This window comes from Giraffa tippelskirchi, chromosome 6 (genome assembly GCF_054371585.1).
Source record: "Giraffa tippelskirchi isolate mGirTip1 chromosome 6, T2T-mGirTip1v1.2.pri, whole genome shotgun sequence".
Lineage (NCBI taxonomy): Eukaryota > Metazoa > Chordata > Mammalia > Artiodactyla > Giraffidae > Giraffa > Giraffa tippelskirchi.
This window is the reverse complement of record NC_137280.1, coordinates 63,471,122-63,499,111: the sequence shown is the minus strand read 5'-3', so window position 1 is coordinate 63,499,111 and position 27,990 is coordinate 63,471,122. Positions and strand designations below refer to the sequence as shown.

The 27,990-nt window shown below is 40.8% G+C and overlaps 1 protein-coding gene and 1 pseudogene across 23 annotated transcripts in view; one reads left to right on the top strand and one right to left on the bottom strand.

Moving 5' to 3' along the window:
- The window catches only part of LOC145511219 (uncharacterized), a 321,565-nt gene that overhangs the window by 155,666 nt on the left and 137,909 nt on the right, over positions 1-27,990 (bottom strand). The window lies entirely within an intron of this gene.
- On the top strand, positions 17,174-21,065 carry LOC145511215 (serine/threonine-protein kinase MARK2 pseudogene; annotated as a pseudogene). The gene has a single exon (XR_014057641.1). The product of XR_014057641.1 is annotated as a serine/threonine-protein kinase MARK2 pseudogene (transcript).

The window sequence follows — 27,990 nt, the reverse complement described above, 5'->3', positions numbered from 1 at the left end:
CGTTCTGGGAGAATAGCATTGAAACATGTATATTATCATATGTGAAACAGAACACCATTCCATGTTCGATGCATGTGACAAGGGCTCAGGGCCGGGGCAATGGGATGATCCAGAAGGATGGGATGGGGAGGGAGGTGGGTGGGGGGTCCAGGAAAGGGAACACATGTAAACCCATGGCTGATTCATGTCAATGTATGGCAAAAACTATTACAATATTGTAAAGTAATTAGCCCCCAACTAAAATAAATAAATTTATAAAAAAATAAAAATAAAAAAATAAAGACCTCCCAGATTATTTTTGTTAATTTTTTTAAAAAATAGAAAAAACGTGTCAATTTTAAAGGAAGGGTGTATCACTTCATAGATACTATTCCATTAGGCTTTAGAAACTTACTTTTTTTAAAAAATAAATTTATTTATTTTAGTTGGGGACTAATTACTTTACAATATTGTAGTGGTTTTCGCCATACATTGACACGAATCAGCCATGGGTTCACATGTGTTCCCCATCCTGAACCCCCCTCCAACCTCCCTCCCCATCCCATCCCTCTGGGTCATCCCATTGCCCCAGCCCTGAGCACTTGTCTCATGCATTGAACCTGGAATGGTGTTCTGTTTCACATATGATAATATACATGTTTCAATGCTATTGTCCCAGAACGTCCCACCCTCAATTTCTCCCTCAGAGTCCGTAAGATTGTTCTATGCATCTGTATCTCTTATTCTGTCTCGCATATAGGGTTATCGTTACCATCTTTCAAATTCCATATATATGCATTAGTATACTGTATTGGTGTTTTTCTTTCTGGCTTACTTCACTCTGTATAATGGGCTCCAGTTTCATCCATCTCAATAGAACTGATTCAAATGTGTTCTTTTTAATGGCTGAGTAATATTCCATTGTGTATATGTACCACAGCTTCCTTATCCATTCGTCTGCTGATGGACATCTAGGTTGCTTCCATGTCCTGGCTATTGTAAACAGTGCTGCGATGAACATTGGGGTACACGCATCTCTTTCAATTCTGGTTTCCTCGGTGTGTATGCCCAGCAGTGGGATTGCTGGGTCATATGGCAGTTTTATTCCCAGTTTTTTAAGGAATCTCCACACTGTTCTCCATAGTGGCTGTACTAGTCTGCATTCCCACCAACAGTGTAAGAGTGTTCCCTTTTCTTCACACCCTCTCCAGAATTTATTGCTTGTAGACTTTTGGATAGCAGCCATTCTGACTGGTGTGAAATGGTACTTCATTGTGGTTTTGATTTGATTTACATTTTATTGGAAATAAAAGCAAAAATAAACAAATGGGACCTAGTTAAAATTAAAAGCTTTTGCACAACAAAGGAAACTATAAGCAAGGTGAAAAGACAGCATTCAGAATGGGAGAAAATAATAGCAAATGAAGCAACAGACAAACAATTAATCTCAAAAATATACAAGCAACTCCTGCAGCTGAATTCCAGAAAAATAAATGACCCAATCAAAAAATGGGCCAAAGAACTAAACAGACATTTCTCCAAAGAAGACATACAGATGGCTAACAAACACATGAAAATATGTTCAACATCACTCATTATTAGAAACTTACTTTTGATGAATTGGTCACTCTGATCATACAACTATGGAAACAGAATATGTGTGGCTGAATTAGAAGCTCCCAGCCCTGCTCAACAGGAGCCATAGAGACTGGGTTACTAGTGGAGAATGAATTAATTCCCAAAAGTGCCCATGGGGAACAGAGGACTTGTAAGAGGTGTTCGACCTTCTAGTGCTAGGTCCACTTTACTCTCAGGGTGTTCTTTGCATTCAGTGAACACTTTGTAAGCGATGGGGCTAGAGAATTAAGTACAAAAACCTAACCACACTGCAATGGAGCAACAACCTCTAAACCTAAATATATTTCCCCAACTAAACTCAAAACCTTGGTGGCCTCATATGACTAAGGTCCAGGCCTTAATAATTTCTGAATCCCTGGAATAAAATGAGTACCTGGCCTGTAGCCTGAGCTAACTGAACATTTGTTAACTGTTAATGCAATCAATGAGTATCTTTTACAATAGTCAGGCTGGCATATAGTGTCCTTTTAAGGTCAACGATAATAGCCTTAAACATTTAAGAAAGTAGCTCACCCTACTTGTTGCTCTGACTCTCATCTGTGCAATCCAGATGGAACTGAGACACACCCACACTGGGCCATATCAAATGACATCTGAAATGACAGGGCTCACCCCACCCACTCTTTGGAAACACCTGCTGAAAACATTATGTGAGCATGCCTACACACACACACTCACACTCACACACACACACACACACGCACACATTTCCCACAGAAATAGGGAGCACCTTCACTAAATATTCATCCTAGGAACAGACATTCAATTTCCCAAAGAGGCACAGTATAAAAGGTTTTCTGATCTGGTTCCAGGAATCATACATTTATGCGGAGTATTTAAATCATGATTTTCTAAGGAATATTCCAGAAATGATAACTATATTTAAAATAATGAACAGAATGATGGCATTCACCAAGTAAGCTTGATTGGCTCATGCCCCCTTTACATGGGGTTTAGTCTAAATGTATAAAAATACACAGATTCCCAATCCTTATCCCTTGAGACCATCCTAATTCTGTCCCAGTAAGTCTATGCCCTGGGTTTCTCTATTTTTAGAAGCTTCAGAGTGATCCCAGTTCCAGGTACCAGAACCACTCACTTGAATCAACTCAAAGACCTTTCTGTTCCTAATAGTCAATGAGTCAGCCAGGTGAGAAAGCTATAACATCTGTCACCCCACAGATCTTGACATGTCTGGTATGGTTCCCTGGAAATAGGCATCTGACTTCATTAGGCCACCTCTTAGATGTCCATCTGAAAGTTGCAAGCCAGGTATGAGAGGATACCCATCCCAGCTCTATGTCAGCTCCTCAGTCAAGAGTGTACTTTACTGGGATCCCCTGAACAAACCTCAAGGATTTTCTCAGGGTCCTTGTGTGAATCTGATGTGTCCAGAGGTCAGTCACCATCCATGCTCTGTGTTTCTCCAGTCCCCGGAGCTAAGTCAATCACCAAGAGGCATCAGCTCATGGAAGAAGATTCTATCCCATGTTCGCATGTTCTTTCCTTCTTGAAAGCTCAAACCCCATTTCATCTAGACCCATGATCTGAACTTTCCTCTTTGCAAAAATTCCAGAACCAAGAAGAAACACTGAAACTTTGTCACCTGGGTGTGTGTAAGGACTTAGAGTAAGTACAACTACAGGATGAACCAATCACCCTGTAATCTTCTTTAGCACCCCACATCAATAGGAGTAAATAATTATTTGTGCAACTTTTCTCTGATAGTACCTAACACTACTGTATGTAATATGATAAACACTTGTGTAATTTCTTACCCAATAAGTCTCCTCCAGAAGACTAGTGTTATGATGACAGAGACTTGTACTTGTCTTGCTCACTCACATCCCCAGCACCTAGCAAAGAGCCTGGCACACAGTGCTCAGGGAAGTCTCACTCAATAAAACAGGACTATGGGTCTTCTTCTGGTTGCACGGGATGCTAGTTTCCTGCCCCGTAAGATGCCAGGAGTGATCATTGACATTTTTAGGAATCAGTGAATTTAAAAGGACTAGAATTGGTGAATTTAATTCAGATGGCCATTACATCTACTACTGTGGGCAAGAATCCCTTAGAAGAAATGAAGTAGCCTTCATAGTCGACAAAAGAATCCCAAATGCAGTACTTGGGTGCAATCTCAAAAATAACAGAGTGATCTCTGTTTGTTTCCAAGGCAAACCATCCAATATCACATAATCCAAGTCTATGCCCCAACCACTAATGCCGAAGAAGCTGACACTGAACAGTTCTATGATGACCTACAGGACTTTCTAGAGCTAAAAAAAAAAAAAAATTGTCCTTTTCATCATACGGGACTGGAATGCAGAAGTAGGAAGTCAAGAGATACCTGGAGTAACAGACAAGTTTGGCCTTGGAGTACAATATGGAGCAGGGCAAAAGCTAACAGAGTTTTGCCAAAAGAACGCATTGGTCATAGCAAACACCCTATTCCAACAACACAAGAGATGACTCTACACATGGACATCATCAGATGGTCAATATTGAAATCAGATTGATTATACACTTTGAAGCCAAAGATGGAGAAGCTCTATACAGTCATCAAAAACAAGATCAGGAGTACTGTGACTCAGATCATGAACTCCTTATAGCAATGTTCAGAATTCAGTTTGGTTCAGTTCAGTAACTCAGTCATGTCTGATTCTTTGTTACCCCATGGACTGTAGCACGCCAGACTTCCCTGCCCATCACCAACTACTGGAGCTTGATCAAACTCATGTCCATCAAGTCGGTGATGCCATCCAACCATCTCATCCTCTATCACCCTCTTCTCCTCCTGCCGTCAATCTTTCCCAGCATCAGGGTCTTTTCCAATGAATCAGTTCTTTGCATCAGGTAGCCAAATTATTGGAGTTTCAGCTTCAGCATCAGTCCTTCCAATGAATATTTAGGACTGATTTCCTTAAGGATTGCCTGGTTTGATCTTCTTGCAGTCCAAGAGTCTTCTCCAAAACCACAGTTCAAAAGCATCAATTCTTTGGAGCTCAGCTTTGCTTATAGTTCAACTCTCACATCCGTACATGACTACAGGAAAATTGAAGTAGAGAAAACCACTAGACCATTCAGGGATGACCTAAATCAAATCCCTTACAATTAAACAGTAGAAGTGAAAAATAGATTCAAGGGATTATACCTGATAGATAGAGCGCCTAAAAACTATGGACAGAATTTTGTGACTTTGTACAGGAGGCAGTGATCAAGAACATCCCCAAGAAAAAGAAATGCAAAAAGGCAAAATGGTTGTCTGGGGAGGCCTTACAAATAGATGAGAAAAGAATAGAAGCAAAAGACAAAGGAGAAAAGGAAAGCTATATGCATTAGAATGCACAGCTCCAAACAATAGCAAGGAGAGATAAGAAAGCCTTCCTAACTGATCAATGCAAAGAAATAGAGGAAAACAATAGAATGGGAAAGACTAGAGATCTCTTCAAGAAAATTAGAGACATCAGGGGAACATTTCATGCAAAGATGGGCACAATAAAGTATAGAAATGGTATGGACCTAATAGAAGCAGAGAATATCAAAAAGAGACGACAAGAATACACAGAAGAACTATACATAAAAAGATGTTAATGACCCAGATAACCATGATGGTGTGATCACTCACCTGGAGTCAGACATCCTGGAATATGAAGTCAAGTGGGCCTTAGGAAGAATCACTACAAACAAAGCTAGTAGAGGTGATGGAATTCCAGCTGAGCTATTCCAAATCCTAAAAGATGATGCATTAAAGTGCTGCACTCAATATGCCAGCAACTTTGGAAAACTCAGCAGTAGCCACAGGACTGGAAAAGGTCTGCTTTCATTCCAATCCCAAAGAAAGGCAATGCCAAAGAATGTTCAAAATACCAACAACTGTATTCATCTAACATGCTAGCAAAGTAATGCTCAAAATTCTCCAAGCCAGGCTTCAACAGTCTGTGAACCAAGAACTTCGAGATGTTCAAGCTGGATTTAGAAAAGGCAGAGGAACCAGAGATCAAATTGCCAATATCCATTGGTCCACAGAAAAAAGAAGTTCCAGAAAAAGATCGACTTCTGCTTCACTGACTACACCAAAACCTTTGCATGTGTGGGTCACAACAAACTGTGGAAAATTCTTCAAGAGATGGGAATACCAGACCATCTTACCTGCCTCCTGAGAAATATGTACACAGGTCAATAACCAGACAAGGAACAACGGATTGGTTCCAAATTGGGAAAGGAGTACGTCAAGGCTGTATATTTTCACACTGCTTATTTAACTTAAATGCAGAGTACATCATGAGAAATGCCAGCATGCATGAAACACAAGCTGGAATCAAGATTGCTAGGAGCAATATCAATAACCACAGATATGAAAATGATACCACCCTTATGGCAAAAATGAAGAGGAACTCAAGAGCCTCTTGATGAAAGTGAAAGAAGAGAGTGAAAAAGCTGGCTAAAAAAGTTGGCTTAAAGCTCAACATTCAGAAAACTAAGATCATGGCATCTGGTCCCATCAGTTCATGGCAAATAGATGGGTAAACAATGGAAACAGTGGCTGACTTTATTTTTGGGGGCTCCAAAATCACTGCAGATGGTGATTGCAGCCATGAAATTAAAAGACGCTTACTCCTTGGAAGGAAAGTTATGACCAACCTAGATAGCATATTGAAAAGCAGAGACGTTACTTTGCCAACAAAGGTCCAACTGGTCAAGGCTATGGTTTTTCCAGTAATCATGTATGGATGTGAAAGTTGGACTATAAAGAAAGCTGAGTGCCGAAGAATTGATGCTTTTGAAGTATGGTGTTGGAGAAGACTCTTGAGAGTCCCTTGGACTGCAAGGAGATCCAACCAGTCCATCCTAAAGGAGATCAGTCCTGGGTGTTCATTGGAAGGACTGATGCTGAAGCTGAAGCTCAAATACTTTGGCCACCTGATGCGAAGAACTGACTCATTAGAAAAGATCCTGATGCTGGAAAGATTGAAGGCAGGAGGAGAAGGGGATGACAGAGATTGGATGGCATCATTGACTTGATGGATATGAGTTTGAGTAAACCCTGGGAGCTGGTGATGGACAGGGAGGCCTGGCATGCTGCAGTCCGTGGGGTCGCAAAGAGTTGGACACAACTGAGTGACTGAACGGAACTGAAATGAAGAAATTTCTCTTTCAGAATCAACTTGTGAATATATTGCTCATACCAACCATGGTAATTCTGAGTTCTCTCACCTGGGTTCAAAGAGGATTAAGTAACCATAAGATGCATAAGGAAGCTCAGGAAGTTGCAGATACCCTGCCATGTTTAAGTCTCAAGTCAGCAATCAACAGACACAGGCTGTCTATACTAGTTGAGGAGAAGGGTGATGGACAACTCTACAAGACCCATGTTGTGCTGCTCTGATGACTACCACCCTAAACACTGCAGGCAAGTATGCACTGCAGATTAAATGCCCTGCTTCTGACAGAGAAGCATCAGAAGCCTGTATTCTGAAGGGTATTGACTGGGACTTGAGGAATTAGTGGAGGAAAGGAAATACACTGGAAGAAGTAAATGGAGAGAAAAATCTTAAAGGAGAAAGAAAAGTGAGTCCAAGAGTGTTTAGCCAATCAATCAAGGTAGATTTTTATCCCAACTTACTCAGAAAGTACTCCTTCTTCCCATAAGTTAAAGCACTTTTCTTAAAACCTCACCTAATATTTTAGCAATATACTGGGGATAAAATCAGTTGTTCAAATTTTATACAGCCAAAGAATCTAAAATGAGTTTGTAAGAATCAAGAATGATTCAGAATACCAGAGGTTTTGGAGTTGGCAATGGATCTTCCATAAATCTTCTGGTTCAAATGCTTGATCTTTGATAAATAATGTTTAATGTGATAGTGCAATAGTATAATAGTGTTAGTTGCACAATAGTGTCCAATTCTTTGTGACCCCAGGGACTGTAGCCCACCAGGCTCCTATGTCCATGGAAACCTCCAGGCTGGATACTGGAGTGGGTAGCCAATCCCTTCTCCAAAATAATGTTCAATTTTCCCCATTTTATAGATTACACAAGCTAGTTCTAGGCCTGTGCTTCTGTGAGAAAGGTGCGAAGGGGCTGGAAAGAGTATAACCTGGTCTACTAAACACAGTGCTTTGCAAAAAATATGCTCATGCCTTAGATGAGCTAGGACTTTATCCAAGCGACCCAGTAATTCCCAGACTCATCAGAATTTATTTCGAAAACTTAATAAGTGATTTTCATATGTCAGTTTCTGTTCAAAATTTGTTAATTCTCACAACGAGCTAGTGAGGTAAATACCATCAGTATTTTGATTTTACTAATGAAAAAAAAAAAATAAAGAGAGGTGAAGTAAGTTTCTTGAAACTGCACAGCTAAAAAGTAGCTGAGCCAGAACCCAAATAGTCCACACTTTTAACCTGAACTCTTCATCTCTAGGCTATAGCGCCTAGTAAGTTAATATCCTATCAATGCATTCCTTTTAAGGAAGGAAACACTTTCTTCCTTTTTTTCCCTCTCTCAAAGAAAACTGTGTTTAGAATGTCCTGATAATCCTATTACAATATAAACACCTCAGAGAAGTGTGAAAACATTGAGTGCTAATAGCACTGCCAGTGCTGTGTGTATTCTGATTTTACTAAAATAAAAAATTGGATTGCAAAGGAAAATCAAGTGCTAAGAAAGATAATACCAGGCACCAGATCTGGCTCACCCTGATGGCATTCTACTCATGGGTATGGTAGCCAAGAGGAAAAAAAAAAAAAAAAACACGCCAAATCGTTACCACAGAGGTAGATGGTACATAAGCACCAAGAATTATTTTATTCTGCTCTGGGGCCCGTTTTATACTCAACTCTTCATCTCTCTCCCTCCTTATGAACTTGTGCTGCAGAAGTTCTCTATCTCCAAGTGGAAGTACTCATTTTCCCCACTTATCTGAGGGGCCAACAGGTCAAGACAACACGATGTACTGACAAGTGATTGGGTCCTTCCAAGGTTTACATGTCCTCAGAGTAATAGGTCCAGAGGACCCCTGACTCCTGCCAGGACCTGAGTATAACACCTATTCCAGCGTCTCCCCACAGCCTGGAGACTTCCCTTCCCCACCAGACCGAAGCTCCATGAAGACAGAAGAGCATTTACTCTCTTCACTGTCCATGTCCCCAGTGCATAGCTCAGAGCCTTTCCTGTCAGGTATTCTCAATAAATATCCACTGGATGTAAACTCTGCTTCTAGCCAGTGGTGCAACGGGAAGAATTTTTGTCCCCCAAGGGACATTGGACAGTGTCTGGAGAAGTTTTTGTCATCACACCTCGTGAGGAGGGGGTGGAGAGGACCGATACTACGGTTTACCTGGTAGAGGTCAGGGATACTGGTAAAACCCTAGGATACACAGGACAGCCTCCATAACAATTTCCCAAAGTATCAACCCTGCTGAGGTTGAGAAACTCTGTTCTAATCCACTGTAGCCCTTTGATTAATCAAAAAACTGAGAACTGAAGAGATGATATTTCTGACTCAATCTTGCCCATCAGAACAGTGGCAGAGTCAGACCTGAGGCCTGACTCCCAGTCCAGGCTCGTTTCCTAACTGATTAATACTCCAGAAATCAGGACAAGTCTCTTCAGAGCATTCGTGTGGTTTCGCAGGCCAAACAAGCTCATGCTAAAAAGAGAATCTTAGATTATAGCATCATTTCCTGCTGTCTACTTTCACTTAAAAAAAAGAAAACTACATATCTTAGCGTATATAAATAAGGCAAATGTTGCATATATATGTAGATTTAATTGCTTTTTTCCTTCTTTAGTTTTCTACAGACTGTTGAGACATTGCTTTTTTATCACTCATTTTTCTAAAGATGGGTTAATAGCTGGTTGTGTGCTGTGCTAAGTCGCTTCAGTTGTGTCTGACTCTTTGTGACCCCGTGGACTGTAGTTCACCAGGCTCCTCTGTCCATGGGATTCTCTAGGCAAGAATACTGGAGTGGGTTGCCATTTCCTCCTCCTGGGGATCTTCCCGATTCAGGGATTGAACTTGCGTCTCCTATGTCTCCTGCATTGGTAGGTGGGTTCTTTACCACTAGCGCCACCTGGGAAGCCCAATGGTTGGTTAAAGGGTGATAAATTAAGGACAAGAAGGTGACTCTTGAGCTGCCTCTCTCTCTCATTCTATCTTTAAAGGGAGTCATCTGAAACAAACAAGGAAAAGTTAAATCCACTAAATTTGAACAGTAGTTGCATTAACCACTTTTGTATTTTTCAAACTCTAAGCAACATGACCTGAGCTCAAGCATCTCCTGAAGCTGCTGACCATCCCCAAGATGACCATGTTGCCACAAGTCCTCTCTTTGATAAGGAAGATTAATATCACCTTCTTTAGATAATATATTTTCCAAAGCACTTATCCTTGCAATCCTAATACATACACTTTGATGATGTCTAAATTGGTCTTTAATATAAAACCATATTCCTGTGTATGGTGAAGGGATAGGCTTCCTCTAATGCAGTTCCGATTATCTCACCTCTAATGAGTGAGTTCGCTTGGCTAAGAGGAAGAGACAGGGCTGTGCTGGTGATCTCTAAAGACTTCTGACCCGTTTTTACATTCCTCCGGGCCCTAGTCTGACAAATTATCAAGTTTACTGTAGGATAAGGCACTGGGAGAAGAAAAAAAATGAGAACCACTGGTGTAAGACACATGGATTGGTGTTCGGCTGACTATCCAAAAAAAAATAAGACTAACAAGATTAAAATAACGTCAGCACTTCATGTGAAAGAGGCACGGATGAGTGCTCATTAAGGCAGCACAGAAAAGAACACAGCAGTTTTCAGTACAAGCAGCCTGGTCTTGGGAGCCTTGGCCTCCCATAGGAGGAAAGAAATAAAACAGGTGGGAGCGAGTCATGCCTGTCCCATCAGTGTGGAGAACAGAATTCTTCTGCTTTTGAAAGCTGGAGTGTCTCTTCCCTGACCCCACGGCCCACAGCAAACACACTCAGCAACATGCATTATTGACCCCTCACTCTGGACCAGGTTCTGTGTGAGGTCTTACAGATGGTAAGGTGATTAAACCATCACTGTTGCTCTCAAGCAGCTGGAAGTCTGACTGAGGAGACTGATAGAGAACAGGAAAGATTAAGGCAATGTAACCTGGTACATGAAACAAGGATAATTGCAACCTAGATTTTGTACGTCAGGTCTAAGTAGGGGGCCAGAGCAGAAAAGATGGCTCAGTTTAATACAGATATTAAGAGCTGAGTGGAGATTCAAAGTGCCTTTGGCATTAGCAGGCAGAGTTGGAGATGCCTTCTCAAAGCTAAAATTTCATAAGGATTTCACCAGGCTGAAAGATCAGGCAGGGAATTCCAGGCCAATGGAAAAACATGACAGAAAGTTTACTGGTGGGAAAGCCCAAGGAATATCTTCAGTTCAGTTCAGTTCAGTCACTCAGTCGTGTCTGACACTTTGCAACCCCATGGACTGCAACACGCCAGGGCTCCCTGTCCATCACCAACTCTCAGAGTATACTCAAACCATGTCCATTGAGTCGGTGATTCCATCCAAACATCTCATTCTCTGTCGTGCCCTTCTCCTGCCACCTTCAATCTTGCCCGGCGTCAGGGTCTTTTCAAATGAGTCAGTTTTCCGCATCAGGTGGCCAAAGAATTGGAGTTTCAGCTTCAGCATCAGTCCTTCCAATGAATATTCAGGGCTGATATCCTTTAGGACGGACTGGTTGGATCTCCTTGCAGTCCAAGGGACTCTCAAGAGTCTTCTCCAACACCGCAGTTCAAAAGCATCAATTCTTCAGTGCTCAGCTTTCTTTATAGTTCACCTCTCACATCCATACATGACTACTGGAAAAACCATACCTTTGACTAGAAGGACCTTTGTTGGCAAAGTAATGTCTCTGCTTTTTAATATGCTGCCTAGGTTTGTCATAACTTTTCTTCCAAAGAACAAGCGTTTTTTAATTTCATGGCTGCAATCACCAGCAGCAGTGATTTTGGAACCCCCCAAAATTAAGACTGTCACTGTTTCCATTGCATCTTTTAGAAAAAGGCAATTATACTTACGGACTTTTAAATCCCTAAGTCATGTGGAGTCAAAGAAAGGCTTTTAACCATGGAAATTACACAAAACAGATTACAGTGGAATCCTCCAGAAAATGTGTAGAGGAGTTGCAAAAGTGAGCTCAGAGGCAGGAGAACTGTTAGAAGACCCAAAACCAGGTCATAGATGAGGCTCTCGATTAGGGCAGTGTCTTTAGGGATAGAGAAGAGATAGTGGATTTGGCAGATATTCTGGACAAATAGCTAAATCAAGATGTACCATATTCTTCAGTAAATATTTGAACATAATGCTGTGCTACATTTGGGGTCACAACAATTAAAGGAAAGGACGGGTCCTAATATCTCCCAGCACAAACATAGGAGAACTACCGTGAAGAAGAGTCACTTTATTCAGGCATTTGTGCTCTGCAAAGATGACAGGACAAAACCAAACACTTTATTTCACTATGTATTTATGAAGCACTTCACTCATCTCAAATTTTCATTTGGGATGTATTACACTCCCTACATACATAATTTCATTTGATATCTTACAAAAGTTTTTAAAAAGAAGTTTTATTATTTTACATATTTTTAGACAATAAAGCCAAATTTTACTTTTTAAGTACTTTGCCCAAAGTCACAGTTAATAAACTGTTGGCTTACACATACAGGGGAACAAAGCAAGAAAATATTTCAACAATATTAAATTGAATTAAAAAATGTCTGTAGCCCAGAAGTTTATGTGGCCAGTCTCTAACCATTAAATAAATCCCCAAAGAAGACAGTTTCTTTCAAACATTGCTGGTGGAAATGAAAATTGGTGTGCTCCATCTAGAAGGGAATTTGGAGATACTTAACAAAATTTCTTATGCACCAACGTTTTGACTCAGCAGTTTCACTTCTAGTAATTTATCCAACAGCTACACCTCCAAAAACATGAAAATAAATATGAATATTTTTCACTGTAGCATTGCTTGCAAATACAAAATACTGGAAACAACCTAAATGTCCATACATTGAAGAGTTATTGAATAAACTATAGTCCATCCATACACTGGATGCTAGGTAGTCATTAAAAAACAGAGGTGGGGGGTGGGGGGAGACAATTTCCCCGAATCGGTATGGAATGACTTGAATGATCTGATTTCTAAGTGAAAAAGAGCTGTCTAAACTGTTTTCTGTAGAGTATGTTACAGCAAGAATCCTGTTAGGTCATTTTAGCCAGATCCACTTTCCCTCCCCCTAATGTTTTCTCAACCACTGCCATATTCTTTGGCTATAAATTCCCATTGGGCCAGGCTGTATACAGAGTTGAGCCCAATCTCATGACTCCATTGTAAAATCCCACCACAGTGGTCCCTCCACCTGCCATGATGGTCCTGAACAAAGTCTGCCTTACCATCTTTGACACACATCATTGAGTATTTTTTTCTTTAACATTAGTAAATTTGTTTTTGATGCAAGGGTGTGAGTTAGAAATTCGGAAACTAGTTTACGTGTATACTTGGATTATAGTAAGTGACTATGAGGTGAAAAATGAGGGCCAAGTTTCTCCCAGTCAGAGAAAGGAGTTATAAATAAGGCAAGGAAGAAAGTGACAATAGATCCAGTGATGTGGGACTGGGATTAGAACTATTAGTATGCACTCATAGTTTTAATATGTGTGTGTGCCTAGATAGATACAGAAACAAATATATATGCATATCTTACATTAATAAGTCAATACATACTTTTTAAAGCTATCTTTCCTGAGAACTCTTAGAAGCAATAACATCTCAGCAGCAAAAACATAGGATATTTAGTGGACATCTTTTGGTTTCTAAGTATATTTGATAACAGGAAGTAGAGATCCTTGAAGATGTAGGAAATTGGAGGACAGGAGCATTAAAAATCCTATGGATAAGATGAGCCTGGAATATTTATGGCACCAAAAATTAAGAAGGAAATATTCAATAAATGATGTGAACATGCTGAGAAAGACACATGGACTAAATTGAATAAGCTCCCACTGACTAAATCTGGGACAGTTTGAACAACAAAATAAATAAAAAGAGTAACAGAGTATAACCCATAGGCTAAAATAAATATCCATGAATCCATACTGATAACAAAAAATAAATGAATAATACATAAGTGGAGATGAGGACTTGCTCTTCCTTACAGTAGAATTTAGTTAATAATTTTATAAGGAATGATGAAAATTAAAAATGACCATTAGTAAACACCACAGTGAACATTGTTGCAGAGAAGTAATCATTGAAGGATGCTAAGGTTAATGGGCAAAAGTGAGATGAGAAACAGGATATTTGAATAGTCTCAGAGTATCTCCCCACAAGATATTTATTCATGACAAATGTGAAAACACATTTACAGTGGATAATTCTATCATTCAGCATCTTAACCAAGTGATCAAAATCGATATCGTTAGTGGCACAAATCGCACTCAGGCACCTTCTGAAATGATGCACAGAGAAGGATAAAGGTCATAACATCACTTCAGTAGCGATCTTGCCAAAAATGCTTTATCCCTTCTAATCAGACAAATCCAGGCTGAGGGACATTTGATAAGATAACTACTAGGTTATTGTTGTTGAGTTGCTAAGTTATGTCCAACTCTTTGCAACCCCATGGACTGCCAGGCTCCTCTGTCCATGGGTTTCCCAGGCAAGAATACTGGAGTGGGTTGCCACGTCCCTCTCCAGGGGATCTTCCCAACCCAGGGATCAAACCCACATCTCATGCATCGGCAGGTGTATTCTTTACCACTGAGCCATCAGGGAAGCCCAATAACTACTAGGGAATACTCCTGCTAGGAGTACCCACAGGACCCTCACAGGAGTACTCACAGGAGTGAGGAGTACTCCTCACAGGAGTACTTACCTCGACCCTTCAATGTCAAGGTCATCGAAGAGAAGGAAAGACAGAAAGGTAAAAGGAAGGACAGAAGAGGGAAGGAAGGAAAGGGAGAAAAGAAAAAAACGAATGAAAGACCAAGGATTTCACACAGACACTAAAAAGACATATAACCAAGTTACAGAAGGAGTCTAGACTGGATCCTGGACTGGAAAAAAGACTGATCCAGTCCAGTGGAATAACTGGTAAAATTCAAATATGGTCTATAATAACTAGTACATCAATGTTAATTTCCTGATTTTCATCACTGTAATGTGTAAGATATCCACACTAGTAGAAGCTGGTTGAAGGTACACGGGAATTTTGTGCCATCTTTCAAGTTTCCGTAAGTGGAATGGTCTTATTTTTGTTGTTGAGTCACTAAATTGTGTCTGACTCTTTGAGATCCCATGGACTGTAGCCTGCCAGGCTCATTTGTCCATGGAATTTCCCAGGCAAGAATACTGCAGTGGGTTGCCATTTCCTTCTCCAGGGATCTTCCTGACCCAGGGATCAAATCCACATCTCCTACATTGGGAGGCAGGTTCTTTACCACTAAACTACCAGGGAAGCCCATGTTAGTACCATACCGTCTTGATTATTACAGTTTTGTAGTAAGTTCTGAAATTGAGAAGTCTGAACCCACCAACCTTGTTCTTTTTTTGGATTGTTTTGGCTATCCAGGGTCCTTTATATTTCTATATGAATGTTAGGATCAGCTTGTCAATTTCTGCAAAGAAGGTGGGGTTTTGATAGGCATTGTGTTGAGTCTGCAGATCAATTTGCTGTCATGTGAATAGTATTAAGTTTTGTGATCCATCAATATAGGATATATTTTCATTTATTTAGTAGGTTTTCTTTCATGTCTTAAAACTTTCCTATTGTTTTATACTTTTCATTTTTTAAAACTCTTCCCTCTATGATCAACTGCTTTTGAACTTTAAAGTCATTTAATATGGGTCTGCTTCTGTCCTCTAATTATACTCCATGACTCATTCATGTCTACTCAAAATGCACTGATGCTGCTCTATTTGACTTATAACAGCTTTGCAGGACCCTTTGACATCAGATAAGGCAAGTCTCTCTATACTTCCAATAATCTGCTTTTCTCAGAATCTCTTGTCCTCACTCGTTCTCTCATAGGAATGTCAAAATTATCTTAAGTTCTGAAAAAAAGAATGCTACAGCAATCTGAATTGGAAATACCTGTTTCACTTCATTTAATGGAACAGGCTCCATTATAGCACTGAGAGTACATTTACTTGTTCAACTTTCCTGTTATTTGTGTTTCAAGGAAGTGTTATATTTTCTTTATGGGTCCTGTGAGGGTTAATTTTATTCAGCACTTCTCACCCATACCTGATCAGGTGACATTTTAATGAGACTTTGAATTTGAAATCAATGTTGGAATGGCTTATCTAGAGATATTGAGATTAGTGTATTTTAATAGCACATGAGGATGGACATGAATTGGGGGAAACAAAAGGCAGGATGCTATGGATCGAACTGTTTTCCCTCAAAATGTATATACCGAAGCCCTAAGCACCAGTGTGACTCTCTTTGGAGATAGGCTCTATAAGGAGGTTAGTGGTTGCAGGAGGCCAAAGGGTGGGGCCTTAATCCAATAGCAAGTGTCCTTATAAGAAGAGGAAGAGACATCAGAACAGTCTTTTCTTGTGTGTACACAGAGAAGAGGTTATGTGAGGATGTAGGCAGAGGAGCCTGGTGGGCTACGGTCCTGTCCGTGGATTGCAGAAGAGTCGGACATCACTTAGCGACTAAACGACAACCACAATGCTAGAAGGCGGCTGTGTACAAGCCAGTAAGAGAAGTCTGATCCAAACCAACCCTGACAACACCTTGATTTTGGACTTAAGCCTCTAGAACTGTGAAAAAATAGAAATTTCTGCTGTTTAAGGCACACAGTGTGTATTTTTCTGTTATGGTGCCCTGTAGACTATTAGGGCTTACTAGGCGGCGCTAGTGGTAAAGAACCCACATGCCGGGGCAGGTGACACAAGAGATGCTGGTTCACTTCCTGGGCTGCTAAGATACCCTGGAGGGAGGGCATGGCAAGCTACTTCAGTATTATTGACCGGAGACTCCCAAGGACAGAGGAGCCTGGCGGGCTATATAGTCTATAGGGTTACAAAGAGTTGGACATGACTGAAGTGACTTAGCACATATGCACACAGACTATTACTAATACAGAGTCTATACATTTCATAAAAAAAATTTGCTGGGTATCTTTTACTATATTATTCAAGGAGGGATCCGGAATATGTGTTCTGAGACCTTACTGCACCTACTGCTAGTGTTCCTCGGTTCCATTTCTTGAATTCTGCTCTTATTGCTATTTATTGCCTCACGTCAGTTTAGTTTGTAGCTTCTGTCATTTAGCTGATGCAGCCAGAGGGATCTGACCCTGGTTTACCTTCATATTGGAGGACAAAGACTTTCAAATGCTATCTTTGAGGTCACAAACATACATTTATTTTAGAGACCAATCAAATTTTCCCCCCAAATTGAAAAAAAAAGTCTTAGAAATGTTTTTTATATACTAGTCTCAAATCAAATTGAAAACAAAAACTGGAGCTTCAAATCAAAGTTACAATAGTATTAGCTTTTCTTTTTTTTTTTAACTTTTAATTTTATACTCATCTTTCGCTGTCATATCTTTTTGTCTGGACAGTATGTTGAAAAGCAGAGATGTTACTCCATCGACAAAGGTCTGTATAGTCTTCCCAGTGGTCGCGTATGGTTGTGAGAGCTAGACTGTAAAGAAAGCAGAGTGCCAAAGCATTGATGCCCTCAAACTGTGGTGCTGGAGAAGACTCCTGGGAGTCCTGTGCACAGCCAAGGGATCAAACCAGTCAATCTTAAGGGAAATCAACCCTGAATACTCATTGAAGGACTGATGCTGAAGTTCCAGTATTTTGGTCACCTGATGCAAATAGCCAACTCATTGGAAAGGTCCCTGAAGCTGGGAAAGATTGCAGGCAGAAGGAGAAGAGGGCGTCAGAGGATGAGATGGCTGGATGGCATCAGTGACACAATGGATATGAACTTGGGCAAACTTCAGGAGATGGTGAGGGACAGGGAAGCCTGGCACACTGCCATCCATGGGGTCACAAAGAGTCGGACATACCTAAGTGACTGAACAACAACAACATAGCTGATGAACAATGTGATAATTTCAGGTGGACAACAAAAGGACTCAGCCATACATACACGTGTAGCCGTTCTCCCCCAAACTACCCTCCCATCTAGGCTGCCACATATCATTAAGCAGAGTACCTTGTGCTATACAGTAAGTCCTTGCTAGTTATCCATTTTAATTACAGCAGTGTAGCACTAGCTTTTCTAATCACTCATCTATCTCCCTTTACTGGAGATCTTCATCTCTTCATAAGGCTTGGAGTTACTGTTGAGGATCTTTCATTCCAACCTGAAGGACTCCCTGCTCAGGCAGGTCAGGTGGTTGAGAATTCTCTCAACTTTCATGAACTGGGAATGCCTTAATCTCTCCCTCATTTTTGAAAGACAGTTTTGCTAAACATAGGATTCTTAGTTAACAGCTTCTTTCCTTCAACATTTCAAATACACTGACCCACGTCATCTGGCTTCTGAGGCTCCCGATGAGGAATCTGCTATTGATCCTCCCGGCAAATCTCTCAGCTTCATAACATTAATAATGTGCTTTACTAGTGTCTCACACAATAGAACATTTTCCTGTAGTATCATCAAGTCAGTTAAATCATCACTTTGCGACCAGAGTTTAAGGAAAAAGAATATTTCAAGTGTAGACATTACAAGGTCTTTTAAACTATTACTAATTTTTAAACTAGAAATGAAAAAGTTGCTGAAGCCTCCTACAGATTTTAATTTCTAACTAAGTGAATACCAGTTTTTAATATATTTAAAGAAAAATCTCTTTGAGACCTTTTACCTAAGTGTAAAGGGGCCTTGAAGCTAAAAAGAGAGAAAACCACTGGGTTTATCCCCAGCCACGATTGGCGCATTTCTTGCTCTGACTTCACAGGGCATCACTGTGATGAAACTCACAAAAAAAAACCCTTTATAAGGCCCCAGCTGGGTGCAGGTTTTTGTCCACAGAGCCCAGGAAGCTGATTTTGGTGACCTGACGGCTGGACCTAGAGTTAGCGAGCTTTGTTCTGTGTTTTTGACATTTTGTTGATTTTTTTCCTATTTCTCGCCTTTGTTATTTTTCTCCTTTTTCTTTGTCTTTTTCCCATTTTTTTTATTTGTGTATTATCATTTTATTCTTTCATTTTTAGTTTCTCCTCATTTTTTTTGTGTGTTTGCCCCTTTTTTCCCCCTTAGTTCTTTTTCTCATTTTATTATATTTTTTTTTAGTTAGTGTTGCTAGTATTAGAATAGAAAGTATCATTGATATAGTTAGCATAGTTGGTATAGCTAATAGTTTATTAGCATAGTGTTAGCACTGTTTGTATTCTTGGTATAGTTAGTGTAGTATAGTTAATAGTTTACTGGCATAGTTAGTATTAGCACTGTTAGTATACTCAGTATTGTTAGTACAGTTACCATTCTTAGTGAGGGCTTAGAGGTAGTTAGTATAGTTAGTGGTATAGTTAGTATAGTTAGGTAATTAGTATAGCTTAGTGGTAGTTAGTATAGTTAGGGAGGCAGGACCTCATGGCCATCTCTCCTAACAAGATGGCTCGTATAGAGGATTATGAGATGCTTCAAGTAATTGGCGAAGGCTCCTTCGCCAAAGTGAAGTTGGCCCGGCATGTTCTGACCGGGGACGTGGTAGCCATCAAGGTCATTCGAAAGACAAATCAGAGCTTCTCCAACCTCCAGGAGCTATTTAGAGAGGTCAACTGCCTGAAAATCTTAAACCACCCGAATATTGTGAAACTCCTGGAAGTGATTGATACGAAGGAGACTCTGTTTATAGTAATGGAGTACCTCAGCGGGGGAGACTTATTCACCTACTTGGAGGCCAAAGGCCGCATGACTGAGGAGGAGGCCCGAGGCCTGTTCCGCCAGCTGGTCTCGGCTCTGAAGCACTGCCACCAGCAGGGCGTGGTGCACCGGGACTTGAAGGTGACCAACCTCCTCCTCGATGCCAAAAACAACATCAAGATCTCCGACTTCGGCCTTAGCAACCAGTGGCACCCAGGAAAGAAGCTAGACACTTTCTGCGGCAGCTTTGCGTATACGGCCCCAGAACTCTTCCTGGGGCTGCCTTACACAGGCCCAGAGGTGGATGTGTGGAGCCTCGGCGTCGTCCTGTACACCATGGTGACTGAATCCCTCCCCTTCAGGGGACAAGATTTCTGGGAGCTGCGGCAGCGGGTGCTGAGAGGGCGATACGACGTACCTGAATATCTGTCCGATGAAGTAACAGACTTACTAGAACGAATGTTAAGGCTCAACCCTACCAACAGAGGTTCGTTAGATGATGTTTGGCAACATCCATGGGTAAAAATGGGTCGGGAGGTGCCACTCCGGCCGGTCTGTGAAGAGCAGCCTGGGGTGAGAGTGGAGAGGATACTGGGCTGGTTGAGGGACCACATCCAGGGCTTAGACAGACTCAAGGGTGGTGAACACACACATATGGTTGAACCCAAGGTGGAGGTCCGCACCATCATCGTCAGGCCGGCCGTTTCCTCCGACCTCAGCAGTCAAAAACATACGCCTCCCGCCAGCCCTGTGGGGTCCATGATCTTTCCTGACTGGCTTTGGGAGACCACTGAGGAGCAGGAGAACCAGGAGTCAGGGGAGAAGCCCAGAGAGCCTGTCAGTCCCCCACCCTGCCCGGAGGTGAGGACCGTCACCCCCAGCCCAGCCCCCTCCACCCGCAGCACCCGTGATGACAGCAGTGCCCGATCCACCGATCACGCCGGCGACCGCCACGACACGTGCGGGACCAGGCTCACCTGCGATGCCTGCAGCCCCCGGGACACCACGGGCACCCATGAGAACAGCGGCAAAGTCTCAGAAGGAACCCACTGCCCCCAGGATGTGCCTGATGCGGGAAGCTCCACCCTTGTTGAGCAGCCCAACAATATGTCCCCAGTCACTCCCTCTGGCCTCACCAAGAAAAAGAAGGGGGTGGCTGGGAGAATCTGGAGATACATTAAATACCTTTGTTGTGGGCTGCCCAGCAAGAGGTCAGTGACTCCAGAAACACCCTGTGGATGACCTGCCAAGCCCCCTGGGACCTGGTCAAATGATGGGATTCAAATCCAGCACCTCCACCGCCTTCAGGAAAGCCTCCTGTCCAAAACCCTGGCCCGCTCAGAGGATACTCTGGAGTGGTCTGGACGACCAGAAGAGGTACCACCCTGGCCTGGCTGCCCCTCATCCCCTGCTGGGTGAAACTTCACAGACTGGACTGTCCCCTGGGGCATGTCCCCCATCCCCCACACTTCTGTCTTCCATGTTGGTGGGGGAGACAATAGTTATTGCCAACTCCTTGGTTCTTCTCTTGGTTCAGTCTTAATAAACTTTATGCTCCAGAAAAATGTATTGCACTCTTCTGCATTCTCTCCGGTTAGAGAAGTGTGTAATCATGTCATACTTGGCGTTAAGGACCTAAGAATTAGCACAATCATTCCCAACAACAAAAATTGCTGCCCTGCACTGCAGGGCAGACATGCAGAAAGAGTGTGTTACCCCCCTGCACTGACATTGCCTAATATTTTCAGAAGGGGCAAAGGAAACTTTTGGTCCTTATAGCTAGGGCTAATAGGACCAGGACGTCTAGGATAGGATAATAAGTCCTGTGAACCAGCCGGTGTGCGGTGTAGTCAGGTCCCTGTGCAGATGACTTTCCTGAATATCCTGTAGGACCTGGGCTCTCTCCTTCCCCTATGGGGCAGGGCCCTGATGCGTGGTGTTTTTTAAATTTTCTTGATGTGGATCATTTTTAAAATCTATTGAACTAAATAAAATGATGAGTAGAGGAGAGGAATTTTGGCAGTCCTTGCACTGGGCATAAGGAAGAGAGATGAATGAATCATAATCTGTGCCCTCTGGGTTTGCTCATGCATGTTCTGCATGCTCACGCATGCAGATCTCCATGTTCTGTTTTACCTTTACCTTAAGAAGCTCTCAGTTCAGTTCAGTTCTGTTGCTCAGTCGTGTCCAACTCTTTGCGACCCCATGAATCGCAGCACGCCAGCCTCCCTGTCCATCACCAACTCCCGGAGTCCACCCAAACCCATGTCCATCGAGTCGGTGATGACATCCAGCCATCTCATCCTCTGTCGTCCCCTTCTCCTCCTGCCCCCAATCCTTCCCAGCATTAGGGTCTTTTCCTATGAGTCAACTCCTCGCATGAGGTGGCCAAAGTATTGGAGCTTCAGCTTCAATATCAGTCCTTCCAATGAACACCCAGGACTGATCTCCTTTAGGATGGACTGGTTGGATCTTCTTGCAATCCAAGGGACTCTCAAGAGTCTTCTCCAGCACCACAGTTCAAAAGCATCAATTCTTTGGCGCTCAGCTTTCTTCACCGTCCAACTCTCACATCCATACATGACTACTGGAAAAACCATAGCCTTGACTAGACAGACCTTTGTTGGCAAAGTAATGTCTCTGCTTTTAAATATGCTATCCAGGTTGGTCATAACTTTCCTTCCAAGGAGTAAGTGTCTTTTAATTTCATGGCTGCAATCACATTCTGCAGTGATTTTGGAGCCCCCCAAAATAAGTCTGACACTGTTTCCACTGTTTCTCTGTCTATTTCCCATGAAGTGATGGGACCAGATGCTATGATCTTAGTTTTATGAATGTTGAGCTTTCAGCCAACTTTTTCACTCTCCTCTTGCACTTTCATCAAGAGGCTCTTTCATTCTTCTTCGCTTTCTGCCATCAGGGTGGTGTCATCTATGTGCCAGTTATTAAAATTGTTATTAAATTTTTATTAAAATAATAATTTTATAATTATTCATATAATAATATAATAAAAGTTATTTAATTGTCATTAAAAGTATAGGTCCTGGGGTCTGATCTAGAACACTGCTTAGAATCTGGTTCTGCCATTTACTTAGCAGCATAACCGTGAAAGACTTGTTTATCCTTTCAGCTATTCAGAAAAGTGAAGATAGTATTTACTCCAAAGTGTCAAGTGAAAGTGAAAGTGTGAAAGCGAAAGTCCCTCAGTCATGTCCGACTCTGTGTGACCCCGTGGGCTATACAGTCCATGGAACTCTCTAGGCCAGAATACTGGAGCGGGTAGCCGTTCCCTTCTCCAGGGGATTTTCTCAACCCAGGGATTGAACCCAGGTCTCCCGCATTGCAGGCGGATTCTTTCCCAGCCGAGCCATAAGGGAAGCCCAAAGTGTCAAGGTGAGGTTAAATTAAACAAGGCAGGTAAGGTAAGCTTAAGACAGTACGGTATAATAAATCATTGCTACTAGCATTATTCTTTTTCTGGCATTTGTTTATCAATGGAGATACCATTGCTTAGGGCTGGAGAATTCTGCTTTACACAAATCTTTCCAGAATGTTTCTGCCCACTAAATAGCAGTAATGTCCCCCGAGTCATTGGAACAAACCAAACTGCCCCCAGATATGCTCAAACATGGAGAGAGTACTATTATGCCTCCTGGTTAAGAACTTAGATAGCAAACTTCTTCTAAGGACTTGTTTGTTTCTGTGTTCTCAGTCCAATACTGTGATGAGCACAAAACTCAATAAACACCCTTAATAGAAATGAGTAGAGAACGAGTAAACTATGACTTGACACATATGCTTGAAATGCCTCCATATATATTTATAACTTTTGTTTTGTATATGGTTCTACTAAATGTCTAGAATCCCTCATTAAATTGCAGGTAGCTCCGAGGGGAAATACTGTAACCAACTCAGCTGTTACAAACTAACATCAAGGTGGGTGGATGCCAGCTGTGACAAAAGCCCTGAAGGAGTAGTCCACGGGACAGGAAACATGGAGATACAATAGTGTTCAATATAAATTCAAAAATGAGAAGCTTTGTGTGGTCTCTAATTGTATCTCTGCAAAAAATTTGTGCATAAAAATAAGAACATGTGTGACGATGGGAACTCAATGGGAGAAACATATCTCACCTCCATTTTATTTTAAAAGAAATTGAAACCCAAGGTCCTTTTCCATCTATCATTCTTTTTTCCTCTTTCTTTCTTACAGAATTACACCATATCCCCTCTTTCCTCGGTAATCAGTCTTCCTGAGAAACTAATCTGAAATTCTTTATTTTATACCAGCTTTATTTAATCAGTCAAATTCTTGTCATAATTCCTTGAGAACTCATTCCCCAGGAATGACTGCTCAGTGTTTTTGTCCACAACTCTCTAAAAGTCAGTGGACTCGTGAGCACTTTGGTTTTCTTTCCAGCTCTCTCAAAGCACTTTATTCTCAAGCACATATCCATTCTCATAGCCTCAACAATGGCAACTTATCTTTATCTGAGTACTTACCATCAGAAACCCCAAACTCACAAAGGTTAATTCTGTAAAAAATATTCACTACACAACTAACAATTTATAACAATTAGTCTACATTGAAGATCCCTTCCTACTTAACACAAAGATCTGCTAATGTATTGAGACAACTGAGGCAGCATACGCTGGTTAGCACACGTATACATCTACTAGCACTATGAAATATAAGAGCAAATCTATTTCAGAAAAGCATTATACATCTTGTAAAAGATGCAGGATTTCATGATATCAAAGCATCGTTCAGACACTTAGAAAGGCACTCACATGGAAGCGTTACTCCCGTGAACAAATGAAGATAAATTTACAGGGATGATGACACGACAGATACTTCAAAGACTTCACAATGATTTGAATATCAAAAAATTAATAAGAAAGATTCTTAGAAAAAACTGAGGAACCCTCACAAATGTTTTATAAATTTTGTCCTCTTTATAACTGTGTCATAACAGTAAACCTGGAGAGCTTGAATAGCCAAACAATCTTGAAAAAGAAGAACAAGATTTAAGGTATCACACTTTCCGATTTCAAGCTTATCGCAAGGCTTCTGTGGTAGCTCAGACAGTAAAGAATGTGCCTGCAATGCAGGAGACCATGGTTCAATCCCTTGGTCGGGAAGATCCCCTAGAGAATGGAATGGCTACCCACTCCAGTATTCTTGCCTGGGAAATCTCATGGACAGAGGAGCCTGGAGGGCTACAGTATCTGAGTGGCAAAGAGTCGGACACAACTGAGTGACTATCACGCTTTCACATGGTAATCAAAAGTGAGGTAGTTTCATAAATGCAGACAGAACAATGGACTAGAATAGAGAGCCCAGAAATAAACTCTCACAGTCATAGTCAAATGATTCCTGGTAAGGAAGCCAAGACCTTGGAAAAAAAGACAACGTTTTCAACAAATGGTTGTGGGAAAGCTAGATATCCACATGCAAAAGAACAAGTTGTACCCATACCTCACACCATACACAAAAATTAACTGAAGGTGGATCAAAGACCTAAATACAAGATCTAAATCTATGAGTCTTAAAAGAAAAGACAGAAGAAAAGCTTCAGGACATATTTCACTGTAATTTCTTAGAAATTTAGGGGAATTTTTTTTTCTTTTTTACTCCACCTTCTTGGGATCCCTGGCTGGCTTTGAAAATTCAATTGACCAAGATAGAGTAATAGGAGAAAACATATAACTTTATTTAATGTAAGTCTTAAGAAACATTAGAGTCTTCATAAGAAAATCAAGATCTGCAAAAACAGTGAAACCTGAGTATTTTCACACTAGATTTGATGAAGGGTAGATACTCATGGAGAAATATAACAAGCCAAGGAGCATGAGGTGAGTGTAGTATACTGGCGAAAATTTAGCAAGGCCTATTTGGAGTCTTTCTGGCATCCTTTTGTCTTTGGAGATGAGGATGCACCTTTGCTTCTATAGGGAAAGCACTTCTCACTTAAGAGTATTATGACCTACTTCAGGGGTGAAGGGTGAGCAGAGGGTCAAAGTAACCTTCCTGCTTCTGCTGTTTTCTCAAATTCTTTCAACTTAAAATATAAAATATGCCAAGGTGTCACATTTTAGTGTAGCATGGTCTGCACTTCATATGATATGACACCAAAAGCATAGACAAAGTTAAAAGAAATAAATTGGACTACACCAAAATGTAAAACTTTTGTCCATCAAGGACATAATCAACAGAGTAAAAAGACAACCCATGGAATGGAAGGAAGTATTTGCAAACTATATATCTGACAATGAGTTAAAATCCAGAATATACAGAAAACTTCTAAGATCCCACAACAACTGAAACAAAAACAACCTGATTCAAAAATGAGTAAAGAGCTTGAATAACCATTTCTCCAAATAAGATAGATGAATGGCCAATAAGCACATGAAAAGATGTACATCTCTAGTCATTAGGGAAATGCAAATCAAAAACACAGTGTGATATACAGCTCATACACATTAAAGTGGCGATTATAAAAAGACATTAAAAAAAGGGAACAACTGTTGACAAGGATATAAAAAAAATGGAATCTTTTGCACTATTTTCGATTTATTTATTTATGACTGAACTGAGTCTTCATCATGGCCCATGGGATTAGTTGCCCTGCAGTATGTGGAATCTTCCCAGACCAGGGAACCCTTGTGGAACCCTTGTCCCCTGAATTGGCAGGCAGATTCTTAACCATTGGACCACCAGGGAAGTGCCTTTCGGACTATTAATAGGATGTAAAATAGTGCAGTCACAATGGAAGAGTATGGTGGTTTCTCAAAAAATTAACAATTACATTTCTGATAGGTTCACAAATTACATTTGCGTATACTCTCAGAAGAGTTGAAAGCATGGTCATGAAGAGTTATTTGTAAACCCATGTTCCTAACAGCACTACTCACAAAAGCCCAAAGGTGGAAGCAACTCAAACGTCCACTGATTATATGAATGGATAAACAAAATGTGATGCATGCATACAAACGAAGAGTATTTACCCATAAAAAAGAAAATTCTGACATGTGCTGTAACCTGTATAAACCTAAAAGACATTATACTAAAATAATCCAGTAACAAAAAGACAAATACTGTGTGACCGATTACACTTACAGCAAGTATCTAGGTACTCAGACTCTGAGAACAGAAAATATAATGCAACGGGGACTTCCCCAGCAGTCCAGTGGTTAAGACTCTGTACTTACACCACAGAGAGCCCAGGTTCAAACCCTGGTCAGGGAACTAAGATCCTACATATCTTGTAGTATGGTCAAAAAGTGAGAAAAAAACCAAAGAAAGAAAAGAAAATGTCACAATGATGGTTTCTATGTGCTAAGGGCAAGGAGACATGGAGAGCTGTTGTTTAATGGTTATGGAGTTTCCGTTTTGCAAGACTAAAACTTTCTGGATATTGTTTGTACAACAATGTGAATGTACTTAACACTACTGAACTGCACCCTTGAAAATGACTGAAATGGTATTAACACATTTTATATTATGTGTCTTTTACCACAATTTTTTAAAAATGTCAAGAAGATAGCTCAAGGGAAACCATGACAAAAATCTAAAAGGATCTTGCATTCAGATAGGTTACCAAAAGTCTTTGAAGTTTTACTTCATGTCGAAGAGTCCAAGACTGACTTTTTTACTATGTGTGAGATTTGTGCATACAAGATCAGACAAAACTCAAATCAATATACCAATGATTTCTTTAAATAAAAACTCTTCATGATGACAAAAAGACTAGAAAATAAGTCTGCATTTATATAGCTTTTTAGAAAGTAAGACGAGTGTAGATTCTCAGAGACTAGCGCACAGATTCACTGGGTATATGGAAACAGTGACAACAAGAAATTAATTCTTTATTCATTCTAAGGATTAATGGCCAGTTGGAATTGGAATAGAAATTGTTTTAAATATAAGATACAAATAACTGTAATCACTTTTTTCCTTGTAAGTTTTTCCACGATTTACTGGTATATAGTGGTGTTCTGTACGAAGCTATTTAAATGATCTTTTTGCTATATACCTCTGGATAATAAAGATCTCCTTCAGTTCTGTCCTCCATGCAGATGCCTTTCAACTCTATCTTTGGGCCAGAGCAATCTAAGATTTCCAAATGCCCCTGGACATTTTTACTTAAAAATGTTTCTCTATTAATTCAAATTCAACATAAAAATGTCAAACCTATCATTGTCCTTCTAAATGTTACTTTCCCATTTCTCAATGTCATCATACACACCACACCAACTTAAACGAAAATACTGGTGTCATTCTGTCTTCTTCCATTTGCTCACCTGTCATTTAATGTGTCCAAGCCCTGCTGACTTCTCTTTTGAAGTTTATCTTTCACCTGCACTCCCTTTTCCCTTCCCTCCAAGGTTCCCTTGCTCTGATCCTTACCTCTCATGCCTAGGTGAGCACAACAAACTTCTCTTTTGCCTCACTTCTTCAATTTTTTCCTGTTCTAATTCTACCCAAAT